Genomic DNA, 12,248 nt, shown 5'->3' on the forward strand with positions numbered 1-12,248 from the left:
TAGTTCAGATCAAGCTATCAGGCTAGGAAAAAGGGATATTTTATTGTTTTCTTCCAAATTTTGATTAATCGAGTTTATAATGGTTTGGGGATATGTGCATGGTGAAGGTTGATGGCTTTCTCATTAACCTTATGGTCATTGAGTAAATAGAAGCTGCAGCCTTTTCATTTCCTTGCCTTCAGCAATGTAAAAATCCTGTCCTTTATCTGAGTGTGATAAGGGAGTTAGGGTAACCGGGTTTAAGTCCTGGGACTTTTCCACTTAATTCCTTGGCGTGCCCATTTGATCATCTATAATGTGGAAATAATAATAATTCTGTCCACACCTACCCCAGGGAGATAATGCCTGCATAAAAACGCAACACACTTGAAAGGGGTGAGTCTCGCCATAAGAACCATCCTGTGGCTGGTGGCTGTCCCTATCACCAATTAATATGGAAAGATGCTAGGTGGAAGCTGGCCACATAAAGTAGCCTTTCTACTTTCAGCTGGGCCTTCTAAGAGCTTTCATTCTGCCACATGGCCTGGTTAGAACAGCCTGACCAGTCAACGAATAGCTTTCCTTAGAACTACAGTGATTAATTCTAATTGGGTGGATGGCCCAATTCTTGTCAAAAACAGATATTTCAGAATAAATCATTTCTTTTGGTCTTTGGAGATTGTGAAGGCACATAATCCAAACCTTTAAAAGCATTCATTTTAAATTAGAAAAATAATACAAATGCATGCAAAGAATGGTAAAATACGGAGTGCTATAAAATAACATGCCATTCATAGGTAATAACTGTTAAAAGTGATGAACTCTTTAACTCTTGTCATAGTTACTGTTACAACTTCAAATAGTGTATTTCTACCTACTAATTTATCAACTTTGGATCTATCGACTCCTTGCTATGCAACATGAAGTTAGATTAATTTACTTACACTTTCTTGTGATTCTTCTCTTTTTCTCCCAATTTTGATGAATTATGTTATTTTCACATTGTTAAAATTTACATTTACATTGTTGGCGATTATATGTTTTCTGTACTGAGTTCATAGCTTGACTTAAAAAATTAAAAAAAACAGTCCTATGATTATGCAAATATTATTCACCACACAACCCATGAGTTTGTGTTTGGGTCTAAAGAATAAGAAACTAATCCTGGGTCACCATTGTATTTCCCTCAAGTGAGAATTCTGCGTGTTAAGGTCAAAGGGATCCTTTTAAAATGCTGTTTTAGCTGTGTTCATTTCTTCTGGCTAAACTGGACTCTTTTAAAAAAATCTCTCTTGTTGCCTATCTTTGACTTCTTTGTTTGCTTTTCTGAGTAATTTTTCCCATAGAATTCATGGTGGCAAACTTTTTAGCCTTTGCAGTTTTGCAAATATCTTTATTTTATCCCATTTCACACACACACATGCACACACACAATTTAGTTGTTTCAGGGCTCAGAACACAATATCCCAAAATGTGGTGCCTTGGCATGTTGAGTGCTTTGAACTGAAAGAGAAAAGGGGACTACAGAAGCAAGGCCTTCCTCATCTCCCCACTCTCTTTTCTCCCTCTCCCATTCTGCCCAGAGATAGGTCATAGAAACTAGAATTCCTTTTTCCCAAAGCAAGCCATAAAACCTAGAAAGATCACTCTCCAAAGTACCTCTTCTGAAAGTAGGTCATAAGGCCTTCATGTGACACATATCCTATTCCATACCTGGAGGTAAGAAATGCTACACAGGCAGGTCAAGGAGAATCTGAACAGACAGGCCTTGTGGGGTTCCTCCCTGAGTTTGTTACCATTTGATCATACCCTTTTTGCCCGATCATATTTCTGCACAACTAGCCACTCCTTTAATCAGACTCAGCATAAAAAAAATACCATTTTCCCTGAATTTTTGGGAAGATTCAGGGAAAATCTGGAGGCTCCTATACCACGTAAAACTTTGTTGAATAAATTTGTTATGTTTTCCTCCTGCTAACCTGTCTTTTGTTATAGGAGTGTCTGCCATGATCCTTGTGATGGGTGAAGAAAAATATTACCTTTCCCTCCTACAGTTGAATACATAATTCTAATTTTGAAATAATTTTTCTTAGGACTTTGAATGCACTACTCTACTTACTTTTTAGCATCAAGTATTGTTGATAAGAAATCTGTCAATCTACCCTTTATTGTGAATAGTCTATTTTTTCTCTGTGGTAGTGTAAGATTTTCTCTTCATCCTTGGCTTTCTGAAATTTCATCAGGATATATCTTGAAATGGATCTTTCTTTTTCTGTTTTCTTTTTCTTTTTTTTAAATTCACACTGCTCATCATGTGGTCTGGCTTTTAAATCTGAAGACTTGTGTCTTCCACCAGAACAAAAACTTCTTTTGTATTATGTCTTTGGTTATTTCTTTGCTTCTGTAGCTTTTGTCCTATGTTTCTAGAATTCTGATTAGCCAGTTACTGACCCCATAATCTCTACCTTTTATTACATTTGCTATCTTGTCAGTTTGTGCCATATTTTGACAGATTTCTTGGAGTCTTCCAAATCTCCATTTGTCATCCATAGTGTATTCAGTTATTCAGATTGTCCATTAAATTTCTTATTTAGATATTATGTTTTTCTATTTCCAATAATTCCTTTTTGTTCTCTGAACAATTTAAGAAAAACAGCACCTTGTTTTTGGTTATTGAGTATGTCGTCCTCTTGAATCTCTTATGAAATTAATTGAATTTTTAAACAATGTTATTTTATTTTTTGAATAATCTCTGTTCCCTATAAGGTAAACTGTTCTCCCTTCTTTGCTTTCATCATTTCCTTAAATATTTAGTAATTCTTGGAATGTGTCTCTACTATGTATTCTTAGGAGTTAATGAGTCCTAAAATTTAAGAGAATTTAAAATTTGGTTTTCATTTTAGTGACAATCTTTTAAAATATCAATTGCAGATTATGAAGTGCCTAATAAGACAAACATGTAAGAACCCACATTTGCATTTGTGTTTACTATGGCATCCAAGTCTTGTGTTGGACAAATGACGTGAGAGCCCAATGTATGGATGATGATTTGAACAGACAGACAAGTCTGGGAAGGATCGAATCCTTTTATACAGTGTCTGGGCTTGGGTTTGAAAACTGTGTCTTCATGGTTTTTCACTCAGGGATAAAGTGACTACATAACTTATAACGCAAGCTAGGACATATTTGAGAGTGAAAGAAGAAATGTTAATTGTGTGGAGATTATAACATAAACTGGAGCAGTCTGAGTCACCCAGGATAACTGGTTATCTAATATTTAAGGCTGAGTGCCTTACATTTTACAGTTTTCTCCTTGGCAGCTGTTGCAGAAGTCCAGAATTCTCTCCAGCTCTACTCTGTTTCTACCTCAGTGTCCAGGCCCAATACAGGACCCTCGTCTAGGCAGAATACTCCCCTTCTCTAGGGAGAAATTCTTCTGGCTTTAACTGGAAGGCAAAAGCCACTAAATTGTTAACTGATCTGCAGGCACGGGCAAGGGGTGTGGGGAATATTTGCCTCATTGGTTCAGCTGTTCCAAATGCAGTTCTTTTAATTAATTGCTCCATGGTTTCTCACTCCCCACCCTGCTATGTCTCCCTACCCCTCCAGCTCTGCATTTGTTGAGCTTGGAACTTGTCCAGGACTTCCTTGCAGCTTCCTCAGTTCTCATTTCACTGTCATTCTAGTGTCACGTGCTTTGTGGCGTCCAGGAATTCCTCCATTTCTAGGCTACGTTGCATTCTACTTTTCCCGAACAGTTTTGGTTTCATTATTTTAAAAGACATCTTTTCTATAATTTCTATAGGATCTTTGGAGGAAGGGAAGGCAGAGATCTGTGCTCAGAACATCATCATGAACCAGAGCTCCTTGCTCTATAATTTTGCATTTGTCTCTGAACATGGATGTATCAGCTCTCCTGGGTGTATGCATTACCTCGAAGTAAACAGTGGGAAAGACCCATGCAGGAGACTGCCACCTTATAGTCTGTCCTCTCCTTTCCTAAATAAACTCCTAACCCCATACTCTATGAAGAAGTCAATTCTCAAGAGAGAACTTTCTTAATTAGAACTCTACTCACTCTTTAGTTAACTGTCTTTTTAGCTCATACTTATCCTGTATTAAAGAAGGAATAGTTAAGTGGTTTAAAATAGAAGATTTTTTCTTCTAATGTTATTTGGATATATCAGAAAACAGCCAGATTTTTTTTTTTAAATTAAACATTTATTGAGAAACTATTACAATGTTGGGCTGAATAACATAGGGAAGTATAACAAACTAATTTCTGTGCTCCTTATGTTACCCAATGGAGTTGTAAATATATGCAGGGAAAATTAGGGGAAAACAGAGATAAGGTAGACGTCAGTACCTAAGTTCCAGGTCAGAGACCAGATCTTCACAGTCCCATGAATGCACAGGTTGGGAACTCTGTAGGATTAGGGGCTCAGGGAAGCCTTCTTATGTTTGTAGGACATACTTTGCCCTTTGAAGAAAAAGTAGAATTTTGACTGGTGAATAAGAGAGGCCAAATAATTGAGGCAAAGAGTATATTACAGCCAAGAAGCAAAGCCTGCTGTATTCAGTGTTTGGTGGGTGATTTGGAAAGCCGAGTGCAGAGTGTCCACGTGGTAATAATGCAGGAAGTCATCAGTTAGCATAAGAGCTGGGAGCTTAGGGAAGTTCTGGAATACCAGCTAAGATAGTTGAATTATAGACTTGCCAGGAGATTTGGAGAATAAATACATAATTAGAGTTCTCCTTAAGAAGGCTGCAATGTGTTTAAGAAGCATTTGTGAATCCAAGTTGTGAAGGATAAAGAGAGAATGATGGTGCAAAGACCAGATAGAAGATTATTAGTTAATTATATCTTTAGTATTATTAAAAAGTTATCATATTTTGTTATAAAGTTAACAGAAGTCTTTGGAAAGTAAATTAGATGACAATAGCACCAATTGTTTTACACCAAGATGTACTTATTAATTGATAGGGTTTGGCTCTGTGTCTCCACTCAAATTTCATCTTGTAACTTCTATAATTCCCATACGTTGTGGAAGGGGCCCAGTGGGCGATAACTGAATCATGGGGTTGGGCCTTTTCCGTGCTGTTCTTAGTGAATAAGTCTCACAAGATCTGATGGTTTTAAAAACAGGAGTTTCCACGCACAAGCTCTCTCTTTTTGCCTGCCACTGTCCCCATAAAATGTGACTTGCTCCTCCTTGCCTTCTGCCATGATTATGAGGCCTCCCCAGCCATGTAGAACTGTAAGCCTATTAAACCTCTTTCTTTTGTGAACTGCCCAGTCTTGGGTATGTCTTTATCAGCAGTGTAAAAACAGACTAATACGGGCCGGGCGCGGTGGCTCACGCCTATAATCCCAGCACTTTGGGAGGCCAAGGCGGGCGGATCACAAGGTCAGGAGATCGAGACCATCCTAGCTAACACAGTGAAACCCCATCGCTACAAAAATGCAAAAACAAAAAATTAGCTGGGCGCGGTGGCGGGTGCCTGTAGTCCCAGCTACTCAGGAGGCTGAGGCAGGAGAATGGCATGAACCCGGGAGGCAGAGCTTGCAGTGATCCGAGATTGCGCCACTGCACTTGGGCCTGGACTACAGAGCGAGACTCCCTCTCAAAAAAAAAAAAAAAGAGACTACTATGGTAATAAACCAAAAATTTCAACAAATTTAAGGTTTGAAATAAGCCTTCTTAAAGTTTGTTCCAAAATTTTTTGTAATGCCTGGGCATCCTGAGACTAAGGAATATAGCTTTCTCATATCATACCCCATAGGGATTCTAAAGGAACTTATTCTTTAAAGATGTGTGTCTGTGTGTATGTATATGTGTGTGTGTGTGTGTGTGTGTGTGTGTGCATTTGGCCAAAATTATGTAAAGATGCACCAGTGGGTATGAGCACCACATTTATTGTACGTTGTGGTGCCTAATTCATTAGAAAGACTACAGGCATTTGGCAGATGACAAGAAAATGGGTAAGACCCACATTTTAAAATAGATTTTAAAAGCAGTTTTGTTTATGTTAATGAGAGGACCTAAGAAGAAATACAAGAACTCCATCATTATAAATAAAGTTCTTCTGGAAGCAGCGAGTCAATCAAGGTGATGGCACTGTCTCTGAAAGTCAGTATCATATCAGATTTGGGTTTGCAGAATTAGATTTATGAAAACTCCAGATAGATTGAGGTACTTTAGCTCCAGCCTCTCTGTGCATCTTTGTTGTGCCAATCACTGTGGGAATTACAAAGTAGTTAAAGATAGGGTCCTTGTGCTCTAAGAGCTTGCCATTGAGTAGGGGCATAGAAGCCAAATTTTATTATAATCTCAGAGTGGAATATTCTTATGTTGTTAGCATATACTAACAGAATGGTCAAATAAAGCAACTCACTTACCACATTTTTTTACTTCCATCTGGTGAGAAACACAGGCATCTTGTTGATTTTCTGAAGCATTTCTCCTGTTGTCCTCTGCCTTGATAGAGTGCTGCTTTGTGTATTTTTGTAATCACAGCATTGGATGGACCCAGGCCTAAGGAGGTAGGTGAGTGACCTTAGGCTCACATCTTGCCAGATCTAAGGTAAATTTAGGGTCCTTCTTTGGACACTTTATGAATTTGTTGAGCAGTCAACGTGGGTTCTCCAAAAACCCACAGGTAGCCAGTACTGCATTAGCTGGGAAAGCCAAACAGCAGTGGCCCGTGGACACTGAATGAACTCTTAGGCTTTTTAAAACAGGATATTGTGTTTCCTTGTCTAGAACTCAGGATATTTGATTGGCACTCAGAGAATCCATTCATTCATATATTTAACAAATATTGGTTGGACATTCCCATGTGCTAGGTACCAAGGACAGATGATGATCAAGGCACAGTTATATCCACAGGTAGCTTTCAGCAGATGCAAGAGGCAGAAAGATGTTGTATAGTGAGTATATATTGTTTTTGTTTATCTAGTATCCTTTTTTTTTGTAATAAGATTCTCTTTCCTATGGGGAAGTTGTCTTTTTCAATTCCAAGTGGTTTTGGGAAGGGTGGCAATCATAGTAGTTCACCCCTACTCCCCATGACACTGTGGTGGTGGGCAGGTGACAGACTTCATCTCCATGTCTGCAGCCACAGTGATTAGCCCAGGAATAAACCTGCAAACTGAAGCAAGCTCAATGAGAGTAGGTCCCTGGGATTTACTGTGTGGCTGCTGGGAGAAGGCAGCTCTGTTTCCTCGGAGGCTGTTGTGATGATGTAAACCCAGTATCCTCAAAGTCAGACTCTCCTCTAGCACTCTCTTCCCCCTTCTAGTTTCTGCTGCATAGAGGATCAGAAGCAGAGCCAGTAGGTAGAGAAAAAGTGAAAGAGAATGAGGAGAAACCAAGAGAGAATGTAAACTGGTCACATACTTTGAGTCCAGCTTTACCCTGGCCTTTGCAGATACCTGAGCCAATAGATTACCTACTTTTCTTAGCTTGAGTTGCTTCTCCATCACACATAATCCAAAGAGTCTTAACGAACACATAGTATAACTGCCACTGATTGGAGTTAACATAGCTGCTGGGGGATCCAACCCTCATCTGGCCTTATGGAGGTAAGGGAGGACTCTCTGAAAGCAGTGATGTCTAAGCTGAGGCCAAGTAGCTTTCCAGGAAAACCAGAGCCGGAGGAGTGGGGAGTGTGAAAGTTGAGGAGTTCCAGGTAAAAGGAACATCTCATGCAAATACCTGGAAATAAGAGATAAAATGATACATTTGGGGAATTCCAGGGACTCTGGGATGCCTGGAATGGAGCGTGCACAGTCTATCTAAATGGCATTGAACAATCACTAAAACACTGCCTGTTCTAGGTCCTCATGGGGCAGAGATAGGTGAGAAAGAGGTCTCCACCCACAAGGAACCTATGATTTCCCTAGGAATATTGTATACAAATATCTACAAAGTTAAACAACAACATACATTTACCTAAGATGATATACCAGATCACTGACTGTAAAGTGGACAGGAGCTATGAGAGTTCAAAGAAGACGACCATCATTGGTGATTCCAGAGGAGAGCAAGCATTGGGTTGGCCTGAGCAAAGGGCAAGGTGTGTATAGATGTGGGTCAGTGCAGAGCAGAACTGGTTTGGGGACCAGTGAGGACAACAGCTAAAAGTTCAGCAGGGTTAACTTGGGGAATAGTAGAAAATAAGCTTGGAATGGTAGCTGGTGGAGGGCTTGGGCATCAAGAGACTGTAGACTTTATGCTGAAGGCGATCAAAGCTAGCTTTTGAAGATCAGGCAGGATGAGGTATTCAGTGAGTCAGGGTAGGGATGACATGGCGGCAGCATGCAGAGTGACCTAGGCCAACTGGAATCAGGAGGCCAATAGCAATTTGCTTATGTCCTGCGCCAGTGCAGTAGCAGGGACAATGAGAAAGGATGGAAGGGAGACCCTTATGAAGACAAAAGAAAGGATGGACTTGAGTTCCTGGATGTGGAAAAGAAAGGAGAAGGATGAACAGGGCTGCCCACCTGTCAGACAGCATAGCCTCTTGCTATCCCACAGAGGTGGGCTCTGCCGCCACGATCCCTGCACGCCACGCGGGGTGCTCCAGCACACTCACTCTCTGGGGAAATATGCAGCTGCTCCCACAGTGGCAGCAGCAGCCTTGCTGAGAAGGACAGGGATGGATGACAGAAGTGATTATGCAGTGATGCATAACAATTGAATCGCTATAGGTTACACCTCTTGTGTCAATATGCAGAACCGGTTTGACGGAATTCAGTGAAAAGAACACCTGAATTCAGGAAGACAACACATTTTCTGAAGTGTCAGCATAACACCAAGGACCCTGCCTAAATGTTTCAACTTTCTTTCTTTCTTTTTTTTAAAAAACAAAAACAAACAAACAAAAAACGGATCCATTTTTACCCAGACAAATCAGAATAGTTTAGTAGCATGCCAGGCTACTGAGGCCAGCTCGCTACCCTAATATGGGTCAGTTAGCTCCCCATAGACTTCCCCCAGTGGTGTCAGTGCAATCAGTGTACACCGAGGGCCTGTAAGTGCCTAGTATGTGCTAGTGCTGGGGTTACTGAAATGGACGCAATAGGATTCCAGCCTCAGGGTGCTGAAGTCATTGGAGGCAAGTATGGGTTGTGGGGGCAGATAGTCCTAATTTCAAATCCCAATTCTGCCATTTACTAGTTGCCGGACTTCAATCTTGTTGACCTTCTACTCCCTCACCTGTAAAATGGGGTAATAGTACCTCCGGTGAAAAGAGATAGTTATGTGTAAAGTGCTTAGCATGGTGAGTGGCACATGTGTCTTCAATAAATGATGCCTATTTATCATACAATGTGGGTGATGGCGTTCCTGAGGTATGTGCATGATGCTATGGAAACACAGAGGGGGCACAGTTAGCCCAACTTTAAGGAGTTCTAGAAGGGCTACCTAGAGAAGATGACACCTGAGTGGAGTATTGGTGGTGGATAAGGATGGAAATAGGAGAGAGGAATTCCAGGCAGAGGACAAGCGGCACCTCCTGACAGAGACAGGTTGCCACCCGTGGATTAGCTAAGGATGTGTGGCTAGCCCAGGGCCCACCCGCCGCCTGGCTGGAACGGCAACTTCTAAGTTGTTCCTTGCTGAGGGTGAGTCTGACTTTCACTCTGGGTTCCAGGACCTGCAGAACAATAGCCGGTGACGCTGGTTGTGTTTCATACAATTGTTTACACTCAGCTAGGGAAGCAGCTCTGCGCTGCCCCAAACAGCAAACTAGCCTGTGTCTGTCATTGCACTCATCCCACTGGACTCCTGAGGTCAAGGGGAAGCATGTGGAAATTGTTTAGGGAATGTCCCCCAGTTGCCTGACCTAGGTTTAAAAACCGGAAATAGGGCAATTAGTAAAATGTCCCGGTGTTCACAGATCATGGCTTTCTCTAGGTCCGGAAAGCAACTCCCTTCTTTTATGTATGTCTTGCTATTGATGCTCTGTAGACGGTTTCTTTGGGACCACATTGCTATGCCCAAGTTCTAGATGGGGCAATTAAATAAGGACAGTCCAGCTGTTATTTTAGTTGCCTTTGGAAACAGAATTTACAGTGCTTGCTTGTCCTTTTCAATTTTCCCCTAATAGAGCCGTTTCCTCCTTTCACCTTGGAGGAAGCAGCGCCTTGGTGGTGGAGGGAGCCTCTCACTGGGCTGGCTTTTGCAGGGGCCATGGCGTCCCTCCGGATGAAAGGCTCAGCGGAACTCTAAGTCATTATCGTGATCAAGGACGAGGGAATCGTTTCCGCGTGTAAATGCAGATGCTCTCTTGGTTTCTGTGATAGATGTGTTCCCAGTGCCAGTGCAGCAGTGTGTTGAATTCTTTTTAAAATCTGAAAGACCTGCAGGCTCTTCTCTCCTTTTCGTAAATCCATTTCCCCGTTGAGATGAAAAATGTAATACTTTTCAGCTTACTTTAGACTTTCTTCAAAAGTATTTCTGGAAAAGGATCCTTCATGTGGAGCATATGAAAACTGTCAGAGGATAGGAGAAAGCGAGGTTTTAAAAACACACTAATGGACAGCCATTATGCCGTGGGGAGTTCCCCCGGAGAGCAGAAAAATACAAGCTGGGGAAGTCGGGGGTGGGAGTGAGTGAGGAGCGGAGCACAGAGCCTATGGGTTAACAGACGAACACAATCCAGAGATAGAAAAAACTGGGTATGTACGTTAGTGCCCTTATCTGTGGTTTCTCTTTTCACAGTTTCGGTTACCCGTGGTCAACTGAGTCTGAAAATAGGTGAGTACAGTACAATAAGATATTTTGAGAGAGAGAAGGAGGGAAGAGAGAGAGAAAGAGAGAGAGAGAGAGAGAGAGGCGGAGAGGGAGAGAGAGAGAGCGAGCGAACAATCACATAATTTATTACAGCATATTGTTATAATTGTTCTATTTTGTTAGTTATTGTTGTTAATTTTTCACTGTGCCTAATTTGGAAATCAAACTTTATCATAAGTGTGTACGTATAGGCAGGAACATAGTCTGCATGGGGTTCAGTACTATCCTCAGTTTCAGGTATCCACTGGGGGTCTTGGAGTGCACCCCCTGCAGACAAGAGGTGACTACTGTAATAAGATGGGAAAACATTAATGACCAAGATGAAGAACGCTGTCAAGGTTTCCCTTTCAGAGTGCTAGAGCACATCAGTTTTGTAGTCTGACAGATGGAGTTTGGATGCTGACTTTTGCATTTGCTAGCCATGACATTGGACAAGTTAGGTTTTGTGTGATTCAGTTTCCTTGCCCAAAAAATGGCCATAAAAATGACTTCTTCATAGAGTTTTGAGCTAACTAAATGAACTAATGTATGTAGAGTGTCCATCTTATTCTCTGTTATACAGTAAATGTTCAGTAAGTGCTAGCTTTTATTATTGTTATTATGGCTATTCTCGCTGATATGAGGAAATAGGTAGCATCATAGATACTTTCAAGGAGGTGGCCGGTCTCAATTCCCATCCAAGTAAGTATGTGCAAGCCTTTCATCTAGCTGACTGGCACCCTTCTCTCTGGCTGGCAGCAGATTAGCACACTGAGTGCCATCACTGAGATGTCCTGGCACACATCCTGGGCTCCTCTGTGAAGTGTTTGCCATGGCCTCGAGCCCCTCAGGTTGAGTGCACTTGTCTGCAAAGGGCTGTGTTCTATAGCAACGTGGGACCCACGAAGGAAGCCTTATGATTCATTGATCATCTCATCATTACTCACCTTGCCTGTATGCCAAGGCCAGGAAGCAATGGGCCAGAGGTTTGTGCTCTGAGCAATTCTGAATCATGCGGAGAATATGAAGGAAAATGAGAAGTTTAAAAATACTCCATAGGAAAGAAATGGTAAGCAACATGGTTTCTTTTGAACTTTCCCAATTCAACTTCTAGAAAAGGTGTCATAAACCTCTGCAGGGGTGACTAAGAGCTAGGACAAAGGCAAGTCTGTTACAGACGTCCCCGTAACTCCAGGAGCAAATCTCTTTCTTCCCCTCCTAAATAACTCCAGAACATTACATGGCATTAACAAGTTTCCCAGGACAGGAACTTCTAGTTTATTACTTGCTCACATTGTCATCAGAAATTAATTTTGTCCCTGAAAGACAAATTGGCTGGTAGCTTACGAAGTTAAATGGAAAGAACAAGTGCGCATCTGTTTCTTCTGCATTTTGTCTCCTTGGTGTCTTACATATAAATGAATCAGAGTGTTCAAACTTAAATTAAGATCTTTGGCTAGATAAACAGTTAAAACTGGTTCCCATAGCTAC

At 41.3% G+C, this 12,248-nt stretch overlaps 1 protein-coding gene across 3 annotated transcripts in view; it reads left to right on the forward strand.

The window, feature by feature from the left end:
• LMO4 (LIM domain only 4) overlaps nucleotides 1–12,248 on the forward strand; it is a 523,833-nt gene that overhangs the window by 367,325 nt on the left and 144,260 nt on the right. The window contains exon 1 of one of the 3 annotated variants that reach the window (XM_050775210.1): nucleotides 10,553–10,663. The exons of 1 other annotated variant lie outside the window; for it this stretch is intronic. The gene's annotated coding sequence lies outside the window, so the exon portion shown is untranslated. Of the gene's footprint in view, nucleotides 1–10,552; nucleotides 10,743–12,248 lie in introns of those variants that run through there. One more of the 3 variants, XM_050775268.1, reaches the window with a different exon arrangement.

Source organism: Macaca thibetana, chromosome 1 (genome assembly GCF_024542745.1).
Source record: "Macaca thibetana thibetana isolate TM-01 chromosome 1, ASM2454274v1, whole genome shotgun sequence".
NCBI classification, from domain to species: domain Eukaryota; kingdom Metazoa; phylum Chordata; class Mammalia; order Primates; family Cercopithecidae; genus Macaca; species Macaca thibetana.